We start from the raw sequence: 16,221 nt of genomic DNA, 5'->3' as shown, positions 1-16,221 counted from the left end.
TAATCCACGTACTTGGCAAAAAAAGAAAACGCATTTACCCGGACCAGTATAAAAGTGTCCCCCGGCTGTGGCATTATCTCTCCAGCTAGTGGGGCCCGATGCTGGTGTTAAAAATATAGGGGACCCCTATGCTTTTTGTCCCCCGTACTTTTTGCACCAGGACCGGACGCAGAGCCCGGTGCTGGTTGTAAAAATACGGGGGATCCCCTGTCATTTCCCCCCTTCCCCCCCCCCATATTTTGACAACCAGGACCGGCTCAAAGAGCCCAAGGCTGGTTATGCTTAGGAGGGGGGACCCCACGCATTTTTTTCGTTTTTTTTTTAAATACTTTTGTGCCGTCCAAAAAGTCGAATCCAAGACGCACATATCCGTCAATTGGTCCATTTTTCGACAGCGGGACTGTCGAATCCGTTTTTATTGAATATGTCGAATTCGGGTCCCGGCGGCAGGGTGTCTGACTGTCGAATTAAAAAACGGTCGAATTCCAGCATATACCCCAATGATTTTTACCACTTCACACATTTATTCTAACTTCAATAAAACACTTAACATAGACTCCACCACAGTTGGGCTGTTGAGATGGCAGTTAGACTTTCCTAATCTCTCCATGAAAACGATTCTCTCATCCTATGTACAGATGAACAAACAACTGGTGGCGATCACATACACAGAAATCCACCAAAAGATTCTCCATAGGGCGTATTATACACCTAAATTACATTTCCTAACGGGATGTTCCATAGACTCTAATTGCTTTTAGTGTGGTTCTCCGAATGCAGACATCGTACATTGGTAGTCATTCCGAGTTGATCGCTAGCTTCATTTGTTCGCAGCACGGTGATTAGGCTAAAAACTGGCAGTTCTGCGTATGCGGCGCAATGCACACGTGCGACGTACGGGCACAACGAACGATGTAGTTTTGCACAGGGTCTAGCAAAGCATTTCAGTCGCACTGGTTGCCGCAGAGTGATTGACATGAAGTGGGCATTTCTGGGTGGCAACTGACCGTTTTCAGGGAGTGTTTGGAAAAACACATGCGTCCCAAGGAAAACGCAGGCATGGCTGGGCAAACGCTGGGCGGGTGTGTGACGTCAAATCCGGAACTGAATAGTCTGAAGTGATCGCAAGCGCCGAGTAGGTTTTGAGCTACTCTGAAACTACACAAAGTATTTTTGCAGGCGCTCGGCGATACAACCGTTCGCACTTCTGCTAAGCTAAAATACACTCCCAGTGGGCAGCGACCATGCATTTTGCACGGCTGCTAAAAATTGCTAGCGAGCGATCAACTCGGAATGACCCCCATTGTTTGTGGGATTGCCAGATAGTTGCACAATTCTGGGCTGACTTGCAGGGTTACATTAACACAACACTTCACATTACATTTCAGATAATTAAAGATTGGACTTTCTGGAATATTTACACAAGGGAAGGGTGGTATGGCTCTGTCTTAAGGGGCTCGCCTATTGCTTAATAAATTGGTGGCTGCATCTAAAAAGACTATCCTCTCTAGATGGGTTGACACAACACCGATTCCGCTTTCTTTGTTGATGCCTAGAATTCAGTATCTGTTCCAGATGGACTGGACGGAGGCTGCAACAAATGAAAAAACATTAGTTGCTACTTTTGCAGACACAGGGATACCCTACATGCATACTTTACACCAATCTATGAAACTTGCACTGAGAAATTGTTTTCGACTGACATCATGGTATGAACTAGAAATTGTTCTTACTGGTCATCCTCCTTTCTGATAAAATAAACAACAATAGTAGCGATATTGAGTAAAGATGTGATAAGAAGGATTGAGTGATAAATAATTCACATTTAATAAAATATAAATTTGGGCCTCATTAAAATTTGGATACACAAATCCAAAAACAATTCATAGCAATAAAAACAGTAAGTGTGGGTCAGACAATCTGCCTATCACAATAACATCCGTTCCTATTGAATATACTAGATTGTAGAGCAGATGGAGACAGACTGACGGCGCAGTCCCACCAATAAACTCTACCCAAACCGCTAGAGGTGTAGTCCCCTAAGAGTGTCTCTGATGTTTTACTCAAAACCAGCCAGGTTTGGAATCCTCAATGTAGTGTGGTGTCCTCTTTATGAAGAAAGGGTTGGTGGTGCTTCCAGTTGTAGGAAATTGCCTCACTTTTTCTGCAGGTAGCAAAGTCCAGTAGTTGGTCCGGATGTGATGCGGCAGTAGACTGACGTGATTGTCGACCCAAAGAGCCTCCTCCTGGCACGTTTCGCTGCGGGCACTGCAGCTTTATCAAAGGTGATAAAGCTGCAGTGCCTGCAGCGAAACGCATCAGGAGGAGGCTCTGTCTCCATCTGCTCTACAATCCAGTATATTCAATAGGAACGGATGTTATTGTGATAGGTAGCCATAGTGTCTGACCCACACTTACTGTTTTTATTGCTATGAATTGTTTTTGGATTTGTGTATCCAATTTTTAATGAGGCCCAATTTTATATTTTATTAAATGTGAATTATTTATCACTCAATCCTTCTTATCACAATCTTTACTCAATATCTCAATAGCGCTGCTATTGTTGTTGGTTTCTTTTCTTAGTATATGGTTGGGGTGTGACTACCCCTAACGTTATAGCAGCAGCAGCACCTAAAAGCGCCCAATTATCCATTTTTTGGTACTTTTTTTTTGCTATCCTCCTTTCTGATGCCTAATTCCTGACCTCTATACATGTATAGGCCTTAATCTCATGTTCAGTAATGACAACTCAGAAATCCCCTCCTGTCAAGGACGGTTTTATACTCGTCTTTTTGTTATGTATTTGTTGACCTGCCTGTATTTGCATGTCTGTAATCAATGATGGCTTAAAAAATGTTTAAAAAAAAAAAAAAAAAGAAAGTGGGTGCAATTACCTTTCAGTTAGATTTTCTTACCTGGGACATAACTAAGGGTGTGTGAGCGGTACTGTCGTACAGAACGCAGGACTCTGAAGGCAGCACCATTGCCGCCGAATGCTCCCTGCATCCACTGTTGCAGTGCCATCGGGAGCATCCTTTGGACACTTCAGATATGCACATGGCAGCCTGTATAGCCCCTCTGAGCATCTCCAGCCAGTGCCGTTCTACCCAGGCAGCTGGCAGCCCCGCCCCTTGGCATGAGGTCATGCATCATGCACATATAACCTCTAAATATACTGGCCCACTCATGTCTCTAACCAACTCAATTTCATTGTATTACAGCTGTTATGTGCAGAACTTTTTGAAAACAAGAACTTGCCCATTGTGAGAACAATCTGGGTCGGCCCAGGTTGAAAATATCTTTAAAAAGTAACCAAAGTGTGCAACTGAGTGTGTGGATGGTCTCGTATCACAAATGAATATGCGTCTTATCTGATGGTATAATTCAGCAGTCTTTAAAACAGAATGCATAGCATAATACTGTTTTCAGGTTTTATTTCCCAAATAAAAGTAACAAACTCACAATAAAAACACTTATGTATTAGCGTAACTGACAAACACTGGATGCAGGTAAAGATGGTAAGGTCATGCTGCTACTCCTGCTACCAAGGGAAAAACAAACAAGGCAGATCTGGAACCCTGGCTATCTGCATATGCTTCGACTATATTACTGGGTAACACTGCTGTCTGCTGCTGTAGCTTCAGCCCTCCTGTTATCAGCAATATTAAGATCCCTATAAATTCACCTTGTAGCTCTTGGCTTTTACGCAAGGTAATCCGCCGAAAACATAAGGGTGCTTCAAACACAGTCACCTGAAATACGAAGCAAAGCAATTCAGTATATAACAGCTTGCTACCCTGGGGCTCAGGTTTGTGAGTAATACTTTTACTTGTCACTGTGGAATGCTCCTGGTAGTAGCAGCTAAATGACAAGAACAATTTATAGATCTACAAACACACACTTATATTTTTCTTTCTTTAAGAGTGTAACAGCAGCACTGCAGGCTACAGCAATAGTAACCAACACAAAGTGCAGGTGTGACACACACCCATCCGCAGGCAACAAAAATTTCATTTTCCACTAATTCTATGCTCTACAGTATTTTGTGTGCAAATGAGGTACTAGTAAAATACACATAGTTTGACATTATGGCAGCCACACAGTTAAACTCATATTCGTATGTTCTACATAAAAAGTTTTAGTGTGAGAAAATCAAACTGAAAAATGCAAGAAGTGCTGCGCTATGCTAAAAATAATGGGCTATGCTAAAAACAATGGGCGATTCTACAAGTGGTTTGCTACACATTTATCTTCCAAACATAGTATACAAGTACACCTAGTACCAAGTTCTAATAAAATCAGTATTGTTGAGGGACCGCAACTTATGAAACTAAAACTATCAGATTATTATTTTGGGCCTTCAGAAATAAAACCACCAGATGCAGCTTTAGCACCATTGTCCGCTTTAGACAGCCTGACAACATATTTGCTTCATCATAGGATCTAAGGCAATATATATTATCTTCAACCATGTCCGGCGTACGAAACAGAGTGGTCAATAAGGCCATTAAAAGCAAAACAACTGCCATCCAAGTAATGAAATAAGAATTTACTTACCGATAATTCTATTTCTCGTAGTCCGTAGTGGATGCTGGGAACTCCGTAAGGACCATGGGGAATAGCGGCTCCGCAGGAGACTGGGCACAAAAGTAAAAGCTTTAGGATCAGGTGGTGTGCACTGGCTCCTCCCCCTATGACCCTCCTCCAAGCCTCAGTTAGGATACTGTGCCCGGACGAGCGTACACAATAAGGAAGGATTTTGAATCCCGGGTAAGACTCATACCAGCCACACCAATCACACTGTACAACCTGTGATCTGAACCCAGTTAACAGCATGATAACAGCGGAGCCTCTGAAAAGATGGCTCACAACAATAATAACCCGATTTTTGTAACAATAACTATGTACAAGTATTGCAGACAATCCGCACTTGGGATGGGCGCCCAGCATCCACTACGGACTACGAGAAATAGAATTATCGGTGAGTAAATTCTTATTTTCTCTAACGTCCTAGTGGATGCTGGGAACTCCGTAAGGACCATGGGGATTATACCAAAGCTCCCAAACGGGCGGGAGAGTGCGGATGACTCTGCAGCACCGAATGAGAGAACTCCAGGTCCTCCTCAGCCAGGGTATCAAATTTGTAGAATTTTGCAAACGTGTTTGCCCCTGACCAAGTAGCTGCTCGCCAAAGTTGTAACGCCGAGACCCCTCGGGCAGCCGCCCAAGATGAGCCCACCTTCCTTGTGGAATGGGCATTTACATATTTTGGCTGTGGCAGGCCTGCCACAGAATGTGCAAGCTGAATTGTACTACACATCCAACTAGCAATCGTCTGCTTAGAAGCAAGAGCACCCAGTTTGTTGGGTGCATACAGGATAACAGCAAGTCAGTTTTCCTGACTCCAGCCGTCCTGGAAACATATTTTCAGGGCCCTGACAACATCTAGCAACTTGGAGTCCTCCAAGTCCCTAGTAGCCGCAGGTACCACAATAAGCTGGTTCAGGTGAAACGCTGACACCACCTTAGGGAGAAACTGGGGACAAGTCCGCAGCTCTGCCCTGTCCGAATGGACAATCAGATATGGGCTTTTGTGAGACAAAGTCGCCAATTCTGACACTCGCCTTGCCGAGGCCAGGGCCAACAGCATGGTCACTTTCCATGTGAGATATTTCAAATCCACAGATTTGAGCGGTTTAAACCAATGTGATTTGAGGAATCCCAGAACTACGTTGAGATCCCACAGTGCCACTGGAGGCACAAAAGGGGGTTGTATATGCAGTACTCCCTTGACAAACTTCTGGACTTCAGGAACTGAAGCCAATTCTTTCTGGAAGAAAATCGACAGGGCCGAAATTTGAACCTTAATGGACCCCAATTTGAGGCCCATAGACACTCCTGTTTGCAGGAAATGCAGGAATCGACCGAGTTGAAATTCCTCCGTGGGAGCCTTCCTGGCCTCACACCATACAACATATTTTCGCCAAATGCGGTGATAATGTTGTGCGGTCACCTCCTTCCTGGCTCTGACCAGGGTAGGGATGACCTCTTCCGGAATGCCTTTTTCCCTTAGGATCCGGCGTTCAACCGCCATGCCGTCAAACGCAGCCGCGGTAAGTCTTGGAACAGACATGATCCTTGCTGAAGCAAGTCCCTTCTTAGTATCTCTTGAAGTTCCGGGTACCAAGTCCTTCTTGGCCAATCCGGAGCCACGAGTATAGTTCTTACTCCTCTCCGTCTTATAATTCTCAGTACCTTGGGTATGAGAGGCAGAGGAGGGAACACATACACCGACTGGTACACCCACGGTGTTACCAGAGCGTCCCAGCTATTGCCTGAGGGTCTCTTGACCTGGCGCAATACCTGTCCAGTTTTTTGTTCAGACGGGACGCCATCATGTCCACCTTTGGTCTTTCCCAACGGTTCACAATCATGTGGAAGACTTCCAGATGAAGTCCCCACTCTCCCGGGTGGAGGTCGTGCCTGCTGAGGAAGTCTGCTTCCCAGTTGTCCACTCCCGGAATGAACACCGCTGACAGTGTTATCACATGATTTTTCGCCCAGCGAAGAATCCTTGCTGCCATTGCCCTCCTGCTTCTTGTGCCGCCCTGTCTGTTTACGTGGGCGACTGCCGTGATGTTGTCCGACTGGATCAGCACCGGTTGACTTTGAAGCAGAGGTCTTCCTAGGCTCAGAGCATTGTAAATTGCCCTTAGCTCCAGTATATTTATGTGGAGAGAAGTCTCCAGACTTGACCACACTCCCTGGAAATTTCTTCCCTGTGTGACTGCTCCCCAGCCTCTCAGGCTGGCATCCGTGGTCACCAGAACCCAGTCCTGAATGCCGAATCTGCTGCCCTCTAGTAGATGAGCACTCTGCAGCCACCACAGAAGAGACACCCTTGTCCTTGGAGACAGGATTATCCGCTGATGCATCTGAAGATGCGATCCGGACCATTCGTCCAGCAGATCCCACTGAAAAATTCTTGCGTGAAATCTGCCGAATGGAATCGCTTCGTAAGAAGCCACCATTTTTCCCAGGACTCTTGTGCATTGATGCACTGACACTTGGCCTGGTTTTAGGAGGTTTCTGACTAGCTCGGATAACTCCCTGGCTTTCTCCTCCGGGAGAAACACCTTTTTCTGGACTGTGTCCAGAATCATCCCTAGGAACAGCAGACGTGTCGTCGGAATCAGCTGCGATTTTGGAATATTTAGAATCCACCCGTGCTGTCGTAGAACTACTTGAGATAGTGCTACTCCGACCTCCAACTGTTCTCTGGACCTTGCCCTTATCAGGAGATCGTCCAAGTAAGGGATAATTAAGACGCCTTTTCTTTGAAGAAGAATCATCATTTCGGCCATTACCTTGGTAAAGACCCGGGGTGCCGTGGACAATCCAAACGGCAGCGTCTGAAACTGATAGTGACAGTTCTGTACCACGAACCTGAGGTACCCTTGGTGAGAAGGGCAAATTGGGACATGGAGGTAAGCATCCTTGATGTCCAGGGACACCATATAGTCCCCTTCTTCCTGGTTCGCTATCACTGCTCTGAGTGACTCCATCTTGATTTGAACCTTTGTATGTAAGTGTTCAAAGATTTCAGATTTAGAATAGGTCTCACCGAGCCGTCTGGCTTCAGTACCACAAATAGTGTGGAATAATACCCCTTTCCTTGTTGTAGGAGGGGTACTTTGATTATCACCTGCTGGGAATACAGCTTGTGAATTGTTTCCAATACTGCCTCCCTGTCGGAGGGAGACGTTGGTAAAGCAGACTTCAGGAACCTGCGAGGGGGAGACGTCTCGAATTTCCAATCTGTACCCCTGGGATACTACTTGTAGGATCCAGGGGTCCACTTGCGAGTGAGCCCACTGCGCGCTGAAACTCTTGAGACGACCCCCCCACCGCACCTGAGTCCGCTTATACGGCCCCAGCGTCATGCTGAGGACTTGGCAGAAGCGGTGGAGGGCTTCTGTACCTGGGAAGGGGCTGCCTGCTGCAGTCTTCTTCCCTTTCCTCTACCCCTGGGCAGATATGACTGGCCTTTTGCCCGCTTGCCCTTATGGGGACGAAAGGACTGAGGCTGAAAAGACGGTGTCTTTTTCTGCTGAGATGTGACTTGGGGTAAAAAAGGTGGATTTTCCAGCTGTTGCCGTGGCCACCAGGTCCGATGGACCGACCCCAAATAACTCCTCCCCTTTATACGGCAATACTTCCATGTGCCGTTTGGAATCTGCATCACCTGACCACTGTCGTGTCCATAAACATCTTCTAGCAGACATGGACATCGCACTTACTCTTGATGCCAGAGTGCAAATATCCCTCTGTGCATCTCGCATATATAGAAATGCATCCTTTAAATGCTCTATAGTCAATAAAATACTGTCCCTGTCAAGGGTATCAATATTTTCAGTCAGGGAATCCGACCAAGCCACCCCAGCGCTGCACATCCAGGCTGAGGCGATCGCTGGTCGCAGTATAACACCAGTATGTGTGTATATACTTTTTAGGATATTTTCCAGCCTCCTATCAGCTGGCTCCTTGAGGGCGGCCGTATCTGGAGACGGTAACGCCACTTGTTTTGATAAGCGTGTGAGCACCTTATCCACCCTAGGGGGTGTTTCCCAACGCGCCCTAACTTCTGGCGGGAAAGGGTATAACGCCAATAATTTTCTATCGGGGGAAACCCACGCATCATCACACACTTCATTTAATTTATCTGATTCAGGAAAAACTACAGGTAGTTTTTTCACACCCCACATAATACCCTTTTTTGTGGTACTTGTAGTATCAGAAATATGTAACACCTCCTTCATTGCCCTTAACATGTAACGTGTGGCCCTAATGGAAAATACGTTTGTTTCTTCACCGTCGACACTGGAGTCAGTGTCCGTGTCTGTGTCGACCGACTGAGGTAATGGGCGTTTTAAAGCCCCTGACGGTGTTTGAGACGCCTGGACAGGTACTAATTGGTTTGCCGGCCGTCTCATGTCGTCAACCGACCTTGCAGCGTGTTGACATTATCACGTAATTCCCTAAATAAGCCATCCATTCCGGTGTCGACTCCCTAGAGAGTGACATCACCATTACAGGCAATTGCTCCGCCTCCTCACCAACATCGTCCTCATACATGTCGACACACACGTACCGACACACAGCACACACACAGGGAATGCTCTGATAGAGGACAGGACCCCACTAGCCCTTTGGGGAGACAGAGGGAGAGTTTGCCAGCACACACCAAAACGCTATAATTATACAGGGACAACCTTATATAAGTGTTTTCCCTTATAGCATCTTAATATATTATAATATCGCCACACAAAATGCCCCCCCTCTCTGTTGTTTTAACCCTGTTTCTGTAGTGCAGTGCAGGGGAGAGCCTGGGAGCCTTCCTAGCAGCGGAGCTGTGTAGGAAAATGGCGCTGTGTGCTGAGGAGAATAGGCCCCGCCCCCTTTTCGGCGGGCTTCTTCTCCCGTTTTTCTGACAACCTGGCAGGGGTTAAATACATCCATATAGCCCCAGAGGCTATATGTGATGTATTTTTAGCCAGCATAGGTACTTTCATTGCTGCCCAGGGCGCCCCCCCCAGCGCCCTGCACCCTCAGTGACCGTTGGTGTGAAGTGTGCTGAGAGCAATGGCGCACAGCTGCCGTGCTGTGCGCTACCTTAAGAAGACTGGGAAGTCTTCAGCCGCCGATTTCTGGACCTCTTCTCTCTTCAGCATCTGCAAGGGGGTCGGCGGCGCGGCTCCGGTGACCCATCCAGGCTGTACCTGTGATCGTCCCTCTGGAGCTAGTGTCCAGTAGCCTAAGAAGCCAATCCATCCTGCACGCAGGTGAGTTCACTTCTTCTCCCCTAAGTCCCTCGTTGCAGTGAGCCTGTTGCCAGCAGGACTCACTGAAAATAAAAAACCTAACAAAACTTTTACTCTAAGCAGCTCTTTAGGAGAGCCACCTAGATTGCACCCTTCTCGGCCGGGCACAAAAATCTAACTGAGGCTTGGAGGAGGGTCATAGGGGGAGGAGCCAGTGCACACCACCTGATCCTAAAGCTTTTACTTTTGTGCCCTGTCTCCTGCGGAGCCGCTATTCCCCATGGTCCTTACGGAGTCCCCAGCATCCACTTAGGACGTCAGAGAAATATATTTTCAGGGCCCTGACTACGTCCAGCAACTTGGAGTCCTCCAAGTCCCTAGTAGCCGCAGGTACCACAATAGGCTGGTTCAAGTGAAACGCTGAAACCACCTTAGGGAGAAATTGAGGACGAGTCCTCAATTCTGCCCTGTCCGCATGAAAAATTAGGTAAGGGCTTTTATAGGATAAAGCCGCCAATTCTGAGACACGCCTGGCTGAAGCCAGGGCTAACAGCATTACCACTTTCCATGTGAGATATTTTAAGTCCACAGTGGAGAGTGGTTCAAACCAATGTGATTTTAGGAACCCCAAAACTACATTGAGATCCCAAGGTGCCACTGGAGGCACAAAAGGAGGCTGTATATGCAGTACCCCCTTGACAAACGTCTGAACTTCAGGAACTGAAGCCAGTTCTTTTTGGAAGAAAATCGACAGGGCCGAAATTTGAACCTTAATGGACCCTAATTTTAGGCCCATAGACAGTCCTGTTTGCAGGAAATGCAGGAAACGACCCAGTTGAAATTCCTCTGTAGGGGCTTTCCTGGCCTCGCACTACGCAACATATTTACGCCAATTACGGTGATAATGTTGTACGGTTACATCCTTCCTGGCTTTGATCAGGGTAGGGATGACTTCATCCGGAATGCCTTTTTCCTTCAGGATCCGGCGTTCAACCGCCATGCCGTCAAACGCAGCCGCGGTAAGTCTTGGAACAGACAGGTTCCCTGCTGGAGCAGGTCCTTTCTTAGAGGTAGAGGCCACGGGTCCTCTGTGAGCATCTCTTGAAGTTCCGGGTACCAAGTCCTTCTTGGCCAATCCGGAGCCACGAGTATAGTCCTTACTCCTCTCCTCCTTATGATTCTCAGTACCTTGGGTATGAGAGGCAGAGGAGGGAACACATACACTGACTGGTACACCCACGGTGTTACCAGAGCGTCCACAGCTATTGCCTGAGGGTCCCTTGACCTGGCGCAATACCTGTCTAGTTTTTTGTTGAGGCGGGACGCCATCATGTCCACCTTTGGTTTTTCCCAACGGTTCACAATCATGTGGAAGACTTCTGGGTGAAGTCCCCACTCCCCCGGGTGGAGGTCGTGTCTGCTGAGGAAGTCTGCTTCCCAGTTGTCCACTCCCGGAATGAACACTGCTGACAGTGCCATCACATGATTTTCCGCCCAGCGAAGAATCCTTGCAACTTCTGTCATTGCCCTCCTGCTTCTTGTGCCGCCCTGTCTGTTTACGTGGGCGACTGCCGTGATGTTGTCCGACTGGATCAGCACCGGCTGACCTTGAAGCAGAGGTTTTGCTAGGCTTGAGCATTGTAGATGGCCCTTAGCTCCAGGATATTTATGTGAAGTGATGTCTCCAGGCTTGACCACAAACCCTGGAAATTTCTTCCCTGTGTGACTGCTCCCCAGCCTCTCAGGCTGGCATCCGTGGTCACCAGGACCCAGTCCTGAATGCCGAATCTGCGGCCCTCTAGAAGATGAGCACTCTGCAACCACCACAGGAGAGACACCCTTGTCCTTGGTGACAAGATTATCCGCTGATGCATCTGAAGATGCGACCCGGACCATTTGTGTCGTCGGGATCAGCTGCGATTTTGGAATATTGAGAATCCAACCGTGCTGGCGCAGCACTATCTGAGATAGTGCTACTCCGACTTCCAACTGTTCCCTGGATCTTGCCCTTATCAGGAGATCGTCCAAGTAAGGGATAACTAAAACTCCCTTCCTTCAAAGGAGTATCATCATTTCGGCCATTACCTTGGTAAAGACCCGGGGTGCCGTGGACAATCCAAACGGCAGCGTCTGAAACTTATAGTGACAGTTCTGTACCACAAACCTGAGGTACCCTTGGTGAGAAGGGTAAATTGGGACATGTAGGTAAGCATCCTTGATGTCCAGAGACACCATATAGTCCCCTTCTTCCAGGTTTGCAATCACTGCTCTGAGTGACTCCATCTTGAATTTGAACCTTTGTATGTAAGTGTTCAAGGATTTTAGGTTTAAAATTGGTCTCACCGAGCCGTCCGGCTTCGGTACCACAAATAGTGTGGAATAGTACCCCTTTCCCTGTTGTAGGAGGGGTACCTTGATTATCACCTGCTGGGAATACAGCTTGTGAATGGCTTCCAATACTGCCTCCCTGTCTGAGGGAGACGTCGGTAAAGCAGACTTTAGAAAACGGCGAGGGGGAGACGTCTCGAATTCCAATTTGTACCCCTGAGATACCACCTGAAGGATCCAGGGGTCCACTTGCGAGTGAGCCCACTGCGCACTTAACTTCTTGAGACGGGCCCCCACCGTGCCTGAGTCCGCTTGTAAAGCCCCAGCGTCATGCTGAGGACTTTGCGGAGGCGGGAGAGGGCTTTTGTTCCTGGGAACTGGCTGTTTGTTGCAGCCTTTTTCCTCTCCCTCTGCCACGGGTCAGAAATGAGGCGCCTTTTGCCCGCTTGCCTTTATGGGGCCGAAAGGACTGCGCCTGATAATATGGCGTCTTCTTAGGTTGAGAAGCTACCTGGGGTAAAAATGTGGATTTTCCAGCAGTTGCCGTGGCTACCAGGTCAGATAGACCTACCCCAAATAACTCCTCCCCCTTATAAGGCAATACTTCCATGTGCCTTTTAGAATCCGCATCACCTGACCACTGCCGCATCCATAAACCTCTTCTTGCAGAAATGGACAGCGCGCTAACTCTTGATGCCAGTCGGCAAATATCCCTCTGTGCATCACGCATATATAGAAATGCATCCTTCAAATGCTCTATAGTCAGTAATATACTGTCCCTATCTAGGGTATCAATATTTTCAGTCAGGGAATCCGACCACGCCAGGCCCGCACTGCACATCCAGGCTGAGGCGATAGCTGGTCGCAGTATAACACCCGTGTGAGAGTATATACATTTTAGGATATTCTCCAGTTTTCTATCGGCAGGTTCCTTTAGGGCGGCCGTATCAGGAGAGGGTAGTGCTACCTGTTTAGACAAGCGTGTGAGCGCTTTATCCACCCTAGGGGGTGTTTCCCAACGTGCCCTATCCTCTGGCGGGAAAGGGTACGATGCCAATAACCTTTTAGGAATTATTAGTTTTTTATCGGGGGAAACCCACGCCTCATCACACACTTCATTTAATTCCTCGGATACAGGAAAAACTACAGGCAGTTTTTTCTCACCAAAACATAATACCCTTTTTAGTGGTACTTGTATTATCAGATATATGCAATACATTTTTTATTGCTTCAATCATGTAACGTGTGGCCCTAGTGGAAGTCACGTTTGTCTCCTCATCATCGACACTGGAGTCAGAATCCGTGTCTGTGTCTGCCATTTGAGGTAACGGGCGTTTTAAAGCCCCTGATGGCGTTTGAGACCCCTGGACAGGCACAAGCTGAGTAGCCGGCTGTCTCATGTCGTCAACTGTCTGTCGTAAGGAGCTGACACTGTCACGCAATTCCTTCCACAAGCTCATCCACTCAGGTGTCGACTCCCTAGGGGGTGACAACTGTATAATAGGCAATTGCTCCGCCTCCATCTCATTTTCCTCCTCAAACATGTTGACACAATCGTACCGACACACAGCACACACACAGGGAATGCTCTGATAGAGGACAGGACCCCACTAGCCCTTTGGGGAGACAGAGGGAGAGTATGCCAGCACACACCAGAGCGCTATAATATATATATATATATATATATATATATATATATATACACACACATATATATACACACACACAGGAATACCACTATAAAATGTGCTTTTCCCTTTATAGCTGCTGTTAGTATAAAACTGCGCCAAATTAGTGCCCCCCCTCTCTTTTTTTACCCTTTTCTGTAGTGCAGGACTGCAGGGGAGAGTCAGGGAGACGTCCTTCCAGCGGAGCTGTGATGGAAAATGGCGCCCGTGTGCTGAGGAGATAGGCTCCGCCCCCTTCTCGGCGGCCTTTTCTCCCGCTTTTTAGGTGAGTTCTGGCAGGGGTTAAAATACACCCATATAGCCCTGGGGGTTATATGTGGTGTATTTATGCCAGCCAAGGTGTTTTACATTGCTGCTCAGGGCGCCTCCCCCTAGCGCCCTGCACCCTCAGTGACCGGAGTGTGAAGTGTGCCTGAGTAACAATGGCGCACAGCTGCAGTGCTGTGCGCTACCTTGTTGAAGACGGATGTCTTCTGCCGCCGATTTTTCCGGACCTTTTCTTGCTTCTGGCTCTGTAAGGGGGCCGGCGGCGCGGCTCCGGGACCGAGCTCCGAGGCTGGGCCTGTGTTCGGTCCCTCTGGAGCTAATGGTGTCCAGTAGCCTAAGAAGCCCAATCCACTCTGCACGCAGGTGAGTTCGCTTCTTCTCCCCTTAGTCCCTCGATGCAGTGAGCCTGTTGCCAGCAGGTCTCACTGAAAATAAAAAACCTAAAACTAAACTTTTCACTAAGAAGCTCAGGAGAGCCCCTAGTGTGCACCCTTCTCGGCCGGGCACAAAAATCTAACTGAGGCTTGGAGGAGGGTCATAGGGGGAGGAGCCAGTGCACACCAGGTAGTCCTAAAGCTTTTACTTTTGTGCCCAGTCTCCTGCAGAGCCGCTATTCCCCATGGTCCTTACGGAGTTCCCAGCATCCACTAGGACGTCAGAGAAATTATATTATAGAGTATGGGAACATAATTTCTTCTCTGCTAGAAGATGGGCCTCTTCTGCTACTATGCAAACACACATGAATATTATCTTATATGGCCAAAACAAATTCTGGAAGTTGGGCTTGGTCAAAGTTCACAGATTGATGCCTGAGGAAAATTGTGTTGAAATTGTAAAATCCTGTTAAATGAGTGCAATGTGTCACTCAAATGAAATTGCAGCAATTGCCATAGTTGGTCCAAATGTGAGGTTACCAGCTAGAAAAACTTGTAGCCACAAAACAGTTTGCAGTGTTCCCTGAGAATAGGGTGCAAGTGTGGGGCTGTAATCATGTTACCGGCGGTCGGTATCCTGCCGGTCAGTATATCGATGCTGGAATCCCGACAGCTGGATATCCCAACAGTCGGCATGCCAACTACCACGGCATGCCACTATTCCCACTCGCGCTCGCCTCTCCCCTCCCCTCCCCCGGTGGCCAGGATCCCGACCGCTGGTCACGAGATCCTTACCCCAAGTGAATAGTCACAACCTACAAAGCCCACTTCATCTGTAACAATGGCCGATCTGTCCTCTTCTTGTATTCACAACGTTGCCGATTATCATGTACCTCTGCCTAATACGATGATGATGACAATCCTGACACAAATATAAGTAATGGACATGAGAATAACTTAACTTCCAACCTTGTATGATCATTTGAACCATCTGATTTACAAAATATAAATGAAACTGTCAAACATGTTCAGAAAATCGCTGTAATATTCAAATGGTGTTCGGTGGACAATGATGTCATTCTACAAAATTATATAACAGCAAAAAAAAAAAGGTCAATATCACTTACAGTGAATTGCAGACCTGGGGGAAGCTCAGAGTTGTCGGGCCTGAATGCTTTCTCACTACAAAGACCTCCATTCACACAGCACTGATTGATTTGATTATCCTGTAACTCTAGAAGAAAGCAATTTCACTAAACTTGCTGAAATAGTGGAGATACTGACTCCAATAAAAGTAGCTGTAGAAGAGTTGTGTCAACAGGATGCATACGTGTGCATGACAGATAACCTTCAAGTAAATAAACAAAAAAAAACTATTTTTGCAAATAATGTTTCACACCTTATATTACTGAATAAGCCAAAGGCACTAAGAAGACATTAACGACATCTAGAAATATTTGTAGAATGATCCCATATATGAGGAAGAAGATATTTTGCAGATATTCAATAATCTCCAAACAGAGGGACGGTACTCATAGGATTTTGCAATAGATTGTATTCAAAGAAAGAGAAAAAGATCCAATGCTTACATCATCAACGTTTCGGTGTAGACCACCGTCATCAGGATAGATACACAGCAACACAATCGAATGGTGAACATAAAACAATGAACAACTTACTAGCCTTATAAAGACCCCTAAGTGTGCATAACCACAAACACATGTGCCCCCCGCACGACGGGGT

General features: G+C 47.2%; 1 long non-coding RNA gene across 1 annotated transcript; it reads right to left on the bottom strand.

Annotated features, from left to right (window-relative positions):
- Positions 1-501: 501 nt before the first annotated feature.
- On the bottom strand, positions 502-16,221 carry LOC134932008 (uncharacterized). Its single transcript, XR_010179221.1, has 4 exons — positions 16,068-16,221; positions 15,606-15,712; positions 3,686-3,752; positions 502-1,591 (listed from the first exon to the last, which is right to left on the bottom strand). It is a non-coding gene; the product is annotated as an uncharacterized LOC134932008 (long non-coding RNA).

Source organism: Pseudophryne corroboree, chromosome 6, assembly GCF_028390025.1.
Source record: "Pseudophryne corroboree isolate aPseCor3 chromosome 6, aPseCor3.hap2, whole genome shotgun sequence".
NCBI classification, from domain to species: Eukaryota; Metazoa; Chordata; class Amphibia; order Anura; family Myobatrachidae; genus Pseudophryne; species Pseudophryne corroboree.
This window is presented reverse-complemented; position numbering and strand designations above follow the sequence as displayed.